At 39.9% G+C, this 7,648-nt stretch overlaps 1 long non-coding RNA gene across 1 annotated transcript; it reads left to right on the top strand.

Moving 5' to 3' along the window:
* Positions 1 to 756: 756 nt before the first annotated feature.
* Positions 757 to 3,134, top strand: LOC121367628. The gene is made up of 2 exons (XR_005957400.1): positions 757 to 868; positions 2,572 to 3,134. It is a non-coding gene; the product is annotated as an uncharacterized LOC121367628 (long non-coding RNA).
* The last annotated feature ends 4,514 nt before the right edge of the window (positions 3,135 to 7,648 follow it).

The raw sequence follows: 7,648 nt of genomic DNA, 5'->3' as shown, positions 1-7,648 counted from the left end.
AAAAATGCATTTCGTGGTATTAGAAACACCAGGATGACCAGAAACATCTGGGATGTATGGAGATTCATTTCGTGGTATTAGAAACACAAGGATGACCAGAAACATCTGGGATGTATGGAGATTCATTTCGTGGTATTAGAAACACCAGAATGACCAGAAACATTTGGGATGTATGGAGATTCATTTCGTGAATTTGGGATGTATGGAAATGAATGGAAGTTCTGGGCCCCGTTCATCGAAGCGATCTTAGCGCTAAGATCAATTTAAGTGCATACGGTGATCTTAGCTCTAAGATGGCTTCATAGAACGAGGCCCTAGGCTCCGTTTTACGAAACGATATTAGCGTTGCGATTACCTTAAGTGCGTAGCTACCTTAGGCACTTAAATTGATGTTGGCGCTAAAATCGTTTCGTAAAATGTGGTTCAGAACAATAACATCTTTTTTTTTTTTTTAAACCGGATTTAATAGTGAAAAATACGCCGTAGTGTTTAAAAAGTGGGGACTGTCACTTTAAATATCTTCCCTACACATTTGTCATTTGCAGCAAACACCAAATCAGCGGATGTTACCAATACATTATGGTGTCAATGCAAATTAACATTGCAGGCGCCACAGCAAGACAGGAAAGCACGAATTATGCCCCAAATTAAACAGTTTAATATCTACATACTGCTGGTTATGATATCAGTTTACGCAATTGTCACAGCTTTGCTAAATGTGAGTTGTTATTTACGTACATAAAGCTGGGGCTACATAAAGCCTTCAGGGGGTGGACAAAGCTGGCGCTATATAGAACCTTCAGAAGGCCGACATATTTAGAATCTGAAGAGGAAGGTTGTTGTTGGGCACTCGACGATCTAGAGCCGTGTGAGTTTTATTTCTACAGTTCTTATATTTGATCAGGGCAAAAGTAAAAAAAAAAAACTAATAATAAATTTAACGACACCACTAGATTTATTAATAATCGTCTATTGGATGTCAAACATTTGGTAATTTTGACATATAGTCTTAGAGAGGAAACCCGTTACATTTTCCATTAGTAGAAAGAGATATTTTATATGCACGGCATTTGAAATTCCAGTCGTGATGCACTGGTTCGAATGAGAAATAGCCCAATGGGCCGACCGACGGGGATCGATTCTAGACCGACCGCGCATCAGGCAAGCATTTTACCACTGGGCTACTTCCGGCCCTTGATCAGAAGCAAGACGTGGATTTAAACGGGGACATAAGGGTCTAAGCCAATCTGATATATATGTATGTATATATGTTTTAAAAAGTTGTGTTACGTAACGTAGCCCAGTGGTAAAGCGCTCACTTGATGCGCGGTCGGTTTGAGATCGATCCCCGTCGGTGGTCCCATTTGGGCTATTTCTCGTTCCAGTCAATGCACCACGATTTGTATGTCAAATGTCATGGTTTGTGCTATCCTGTATATGCGATAGTGCATATAAAATAATCCCTTGCTACAAATGGAAATGACTGACCACATATTTGACATCCAATAACCGATGATTAATACATCAATGTGCTCTAGAGGTGTCTGGTGTCGCTAAACAAAATCAATCTTTAAAGGGACATTCCTGAGTTTGCTGTAATGTTTAAGATGTTATCGCCTAACAGAAACGTTTGAACGATAGTAATTAAATATCAAATATATTTTTCTACATAAAATATTAGTGGCTGCATATTAAACATGTTTCTGATCGTTCTAATATTTGTACTGTGTTACATTTCATTTTATTTCCTTTTTTTTTTTTCGTACGTACGAAATTATTTGGGATTCTTACAAATATTAATTTGACCAGAAACACATTGAATACACAGACACTAATAATTCTAAACAAGAAAATATATTTAATATGTAAGTTTAATCCTAGACATATTTTCTTAGTCGGAAATATTTTACAATGCAGCAAACTCAGGAATGTCCCTTTAACAATAATGTTCTGTTTTTAAATGTGTCTTTATCAAGTTTACCGATCTAAATTAGATTAATATGACAGTTAAGCTCGGTTATAGAGTCTTAGACTCTTCCCTCGAGAATGCCGACATAGTTTAAACTTTCTGTCTTTGGGATACTATTTAACAATCATGTCAACAAAGTAAACTTAGGTCGATTCGCGGACAAGTTTTGTATTTTGATTGTTAAAATGCTACATTTCAGCCTTTTGAACACAGAAATAAGGAATAGTGTGTGTGTGGGGGGGGGGGGGGTATTTTATAGTTGGGCGGGACGTAGCCCAGTGGTAAAGCGTTCGCCTGATGCACGGTCGGTCTAGAATCGATTCCCACCAGGGGGCCCATTGGGCTATATCTCATTACAGCCATTCCTCCACAACTCATGTACCAAAGGCGGTGGTATGTACTATCCTGCCTGTGGCAAACTGCACATAAATTACCCCCTTGCTGCTAATCGGAAAGAGTAGCCCACTGCGTTTCTACAGCGGGTTTCCTCTCTCATTATCTGTGTGACACTTATATTAGCCATAGTATGTCCAACGGCATATAACCCTTATTATAAATGCATTGAGTGCGTCGTTAAATAAACCATTCTTCCTTTCCTTCAGATACCTATATACAGCAATGTCTACAGCTACTAGTTTACTAATGGTGATGTGTCTGCTAATGTTCGGGTGCGTGTGTCTAGCAGACGACCAGTGCAAGACAACCTGTCTGAACTACTACTGGCGCTGTGGCAGGGAACAGGGATGTCTGGATTCGAACACCGATCTCAGGAAGTACAGATGCAACAAGAGATGCTGGGACGCCACGACCACGTGCGTACGACGTTGTGACGAACATGACGTCAACAACAGATTCCAGGGTGACGAGTAGTCACTCGGTCATAATACGTGTCTGACAACAGGGCCGTAGCTAGGATTTTTTGTTGGGGGTGGGGGGCAACTGAGTAGTTAATAGTCTAAAACTCCTTAAACAGTTAAGAAGATATTTTGTTTTAAGTTTCTATAATGCTTTCCGTATTTTTTCCGCTAGCTACGGCCCTGGACAAACGTCATTGTGACGTCATCTCTGACAGTCTTCTTGGCGTCCAAGATACGCTAGCTGAGTTGCATCTATGGGCGATGATTTTTTAAGACCTGTTGCAAGGATCAATACAAAATGAATGTCACATCAGTAATGTTTTTGTTTTTTTTCTCCTTATATTAAACCCAGCTAGATTAAGTTACATCAACGAATGTGTTGGTGTTAAGTAGGGTTTTTATTGATGTTTTTTTGTGTTTTTTTATTGAAAAAAAAACTACAATGAAAAACGTTCGGCCCTCTTTTTCTTGGTAGCATCGGGTTCATGGAACAAATTTTTCCTCCTAGTATACATGTAGGAAACTGTTTCAAGGAGAAACCCGTACAAGGTATTTAGAAGTGTATGTGCCTTTAAATTAGATCACTTGAATATTATGTGTGTGATGATAACACGAACACATTGCAAAGCAACTTTACACAGCTGTTCTACCCATGACTGTATACCGACAACAGGCGCGTGTGCAGGGATTTTAGCAGGCATACGGTGTAAGTCTAGACTGTGGCGGCCAAGGAGGATTAGGGTGAGGTGGGGGTAGAGTCAAATTCTGCCAGGAAATATGGGGGTGGGGGGGGGGGGGATTTGCTTGAGATGGGGTAGGGGAATCGATCTCCGAAACCCTCAGGCGCATATGCAGAAATTTTAGCTGGGGTTGGTGGATCTAGACTGTAGCGATCGACGTTTATGGGGATGTCAAGTCACACTCTACTAGGAAACATATTTAGAAAAAAAAAATATATATATTTTGAGCAAGGGGTGAAGGGGATCGACCTCGGAAACCCTCAGGCGCGTATGCAGAACTTTTAGCGGGGTTGGGGGATCTAGACTGTGGCGATCAAAGTGTATAGTAGGGTCGAGTCATGCTTCTCCAGATAATATATTGGGGGGAAAAAGAGAAAATGTGCTTAAAGTTACATTCTCTGGTTACCATATTATAACATCATGTACAAATATGAAATACAAGCTCAAATGCGCTTTTAAAAAACTCGTGTGTGTTCGCTATGAACGGAGATCGTCAAAGGTATAAGCTCGATTCGTCGCCTGTGCCGCCATAGCTCGGCAAAGCACAAACGACAGCCTGTTGCCAGTTTCAGTTAACACGTGCGTTTGCCGATTTCAAATTGTAGGGTTCGTCTCAAAAAATTAAAAGAGAAATCTTGCGCTGTACGAAGAACGTTCAGTTGAGGATACAGTACTAGTCTTTAGTTAAAACCAGTTTGATCTTGACAACGTATTATCGACAGTCGCACCTTCCTATTTCAGAATTGATATTTTATAAAGTGTTAGTAGAACTTTCAAAGTTTAGTTTGTATAATAGTAACACATTAATGATGTATATATTTTAAAAATAAAATATACTAAAGTAGACAATGAACGTTTTCACTTCTTAATTTTATGTGTTAAAATCGACAAATTCAAATAAATATTTCGTTTGGAAAGGGTAAAGCTGGGGGGTGGGGGTGTGTGTTTAACGACATCAAATATAAAGAATATTGATTTAATAATCATCCGACCCCATACAACCGTAAATAAAATGTGTTGAGTGCGTCGTTAAATAAAACATATCCTATCCTTCCTTCCATCTGCTGTTGGATGTCTAACATTTAGTAATTTTGACATAATCTTAGAGAGGAATCGGGCGCATGTGCAGGGGGAGGGTATTGGAGGTCGAAACCCTTACTTGCCCAAGCTTAAAAAAATTTGAAATGTATATTTTTGGGGAGCATGGCCCCATATAAACTTCGCTCAACACAGTCTATAATCCCAGCCCCGCTGAAATCCATGCACACGCGCCTTGGAAACCCGCTACATTTTTTTTAGCAAGGGATTGTTTATATATACCATCCCTCAGACAGGATATCACAAACCATGGTCTTTTTGTATACCCGCCGATGGGGATCGATCCTAGACTGACCGCGCATTTCCACAAAAACACCTTTTTAGGTCTAAGTAATGAATAAAAATAACATATAGTCTTGACAATTTTTATGTAAATCGAACACAGTACTCTCTTCCTCTACCCCTAGAGCGTTACGTAATTAGTAACACCCCCTTACATGTAACGCGTATCTCAACAGCTGGCCACTGTCAAAATTTCAAGGCAAATCCCCAACTCACCGACCCCTGGAAAGGCGTTGTACCATACCTCTATGGATATAAATATATTCTGGAGATATGAGACGACCCCTCAATCAAGACAGTTAAATTTGTTCAACAATTGCGAAATCTCACGTGATCTCTTGTTGGGCAATTCTATACTTGTGATAAGCCAATGAAAACTGAGATCGGTACGAGCCCGTCAAAAGTGTCCCACTTTCAAAATACTGGCTTTGTTTTTGACCTGGATAAGCCAGCGTAGTGAAACCAATGCGGAGTGCGGCGTTATATATGCACCAAACGTAAATGGATTTTCTGTTCTATATGCTTAAATAATAAAAATATTCCAGGGAATCTAGTTTTAAGCAGGGAGGGGTTTCGATTTTTGCCGAACGGTGAGTCATAAGTAGTAGAATAAACAAAGTTTTTGGTACAAAATGGATAGGTACCACTCACATAAGGTCTCCTCCACTCTATAAATATCAGAACACTTTCTGGAAGTCGGTATAAGAGGCAATTATCGCCATGCAAGAACGCACTATACTGTTGAAAGCATTGATATACGTGTTCTGACCTCTACCTCACCCTACAACTTCAAATAAAATGTGTACATCTAAAGGTAAATGTATGTATCGTATGTACGCACTGCATGGGAGAATTATAGGCACATTTATTTTTCTCCTTCGCCGAAATATTTTGTGAATAAGTGAAAAAAATAATTTTGGGGCTGAATTTTCCAAAATCGATTTTCGCCGAACGGTGAGTCATAAGTAGTAGAATACACAAAGTTTTTGGTACAAAATGGATAGGGACAACTCACACAGTGTCTCCTCCACTCTATAAATATCAGAACACTTTCTGGAAGTCGGTATAAGAGGAAATTATCGCCATACAAGAACGCTCTATACTGTTGAAAGCATTGATATACGTGTTCGACATCTACCTCACCCCACCCCTTCAAATACAATGTGTACATCTAAAGGTAAATGTATGCATCGTATGTAGGCTCTGCGTGAGAGAATTATAGGCACATTTATTTTACTCCCTGGCCAAATATTTGGTGAAAAAGTGAGAGAAAAAACAATTTTGGAGCCGAATTTTCCAAAATAGATTTTTGCCGAACGGTGAGTCATAAGTAGTAGAATAAACAAAGTGTTTAGTACATAATGGATAAGGACCACTCACATAAAGTCGTCCCCATCATATAAATATCAGAACACTTTCTGAAAGTCGGTATATGAGGCAATTATCGCCATACAAGAACCCACTATACTGGTGAAAGTATTGATATACGTGTTTTTGACGACTACGCCACCCCATATCTTCAAATAAAATGTGTAGATCTAAAGGCAAAAGTATGTATCGTGTGTATGCACTGCGTGGGCGAATTATAGGCACATTTACTTTAGTGCTTGGCCCATATATTTGGTGAATAAGTGAAAACATAATTTTGGGGCCCAATTTTCCAAAATTGATTTTTGCCGAATAGTGAGTCATAAGTAGTAGAATAAACTATATTTTTGGTGCATAATGGATAGGGACCACTCACACAGTGTCTCCTCCACTCTGTAAATATCAGAACCCTTCCTGTAAGTCAGTACATGAAACAATTATCGCCATACAAGAAAGCACTATAGCGGTCAAAACATTCATATACTTGTTCTGACATCTAATTCACCCCTACCCCTTCAAATGAAATGTATACATCTAAAGGCAAATGTATGTATCGTATGTACGCACTGCGTGGGCGAATTATAGGCACATTTATTTTAGTCCTTTGGCCAAATATTTGGTGAAAGGAGAGCCATAAGTAGTCGAATAAGCAAAGTTTTTGGTACATAATGGATAGGGACTACTGACACAGGGTCATCTCCACTCTATAAATATAAGAACCCTTACTTACTTTATGAAGTAGATTTTACCGTCTTGGAGAGTGTAAATGCGCCTAGAAAAGAATCATTCATGCAAGCGTCAAAATGTCCTTTGAATCTTGTACAAAAATATACACTAGGTGACAGAAGAAACCTTACGCAGTGGCGGATTCAAAAAATCAATTGGGGGGGGGGGGCAATGACATGAGGCTGAATGCCTAGGGAACTTTGGGGGAGATTTGGATGGTGAATGAAAATTAATATATATAAATGTCGCAAAATCTAGGGCGGCCCGGGCCACTGCCCCCCCCCCCCCCCCCCCCCCCCCCCCCCCCACCCCCACTCCCTAGATCCGCCTCTATTACGGGCTGAACTTACAAAGCCTGTTTTTCTTAAACGCGGGTGTTTCAGCAATGTAAATGTTTGTAGTTGCACGTGTGTGATCTTGACATAAACAGGTTTTGTATAGTTGGCCCTACGTGTCTAAAGAACTTGGATGTTATTGTTTCTTTTAATCAACCGGCCTCGGTGGCGTAGTGGTTAGGCCATCGGTCTACAGGCTGGTAGGTACTGAGTTCGGATCCCAGTCGAGGCATGGGATTTGTTTTATCCAGATACCGATTCCAAACCCTGGGT

Source organism: Gigantopelta aegis, chromosome 1 (assembly GCF_016097555.1).
Source record: "Gigantopelta aegis isolate Gae_Host chromosome 1, Gae_host_genome, whole genome shotgun sequence".
Taxonomy (NCBI): Eukaryota; Metazoa; Mollusca; class Gastropoda; order Neomphalida; family Peltospiridae; genus Gigantopelta; species Gigantopelta aegis.
The sequence above is the reverse complement of the archived record's forward strand: the minus strand, read 5'-3'. Positions and strand labels throughout refer to the sequence as shown.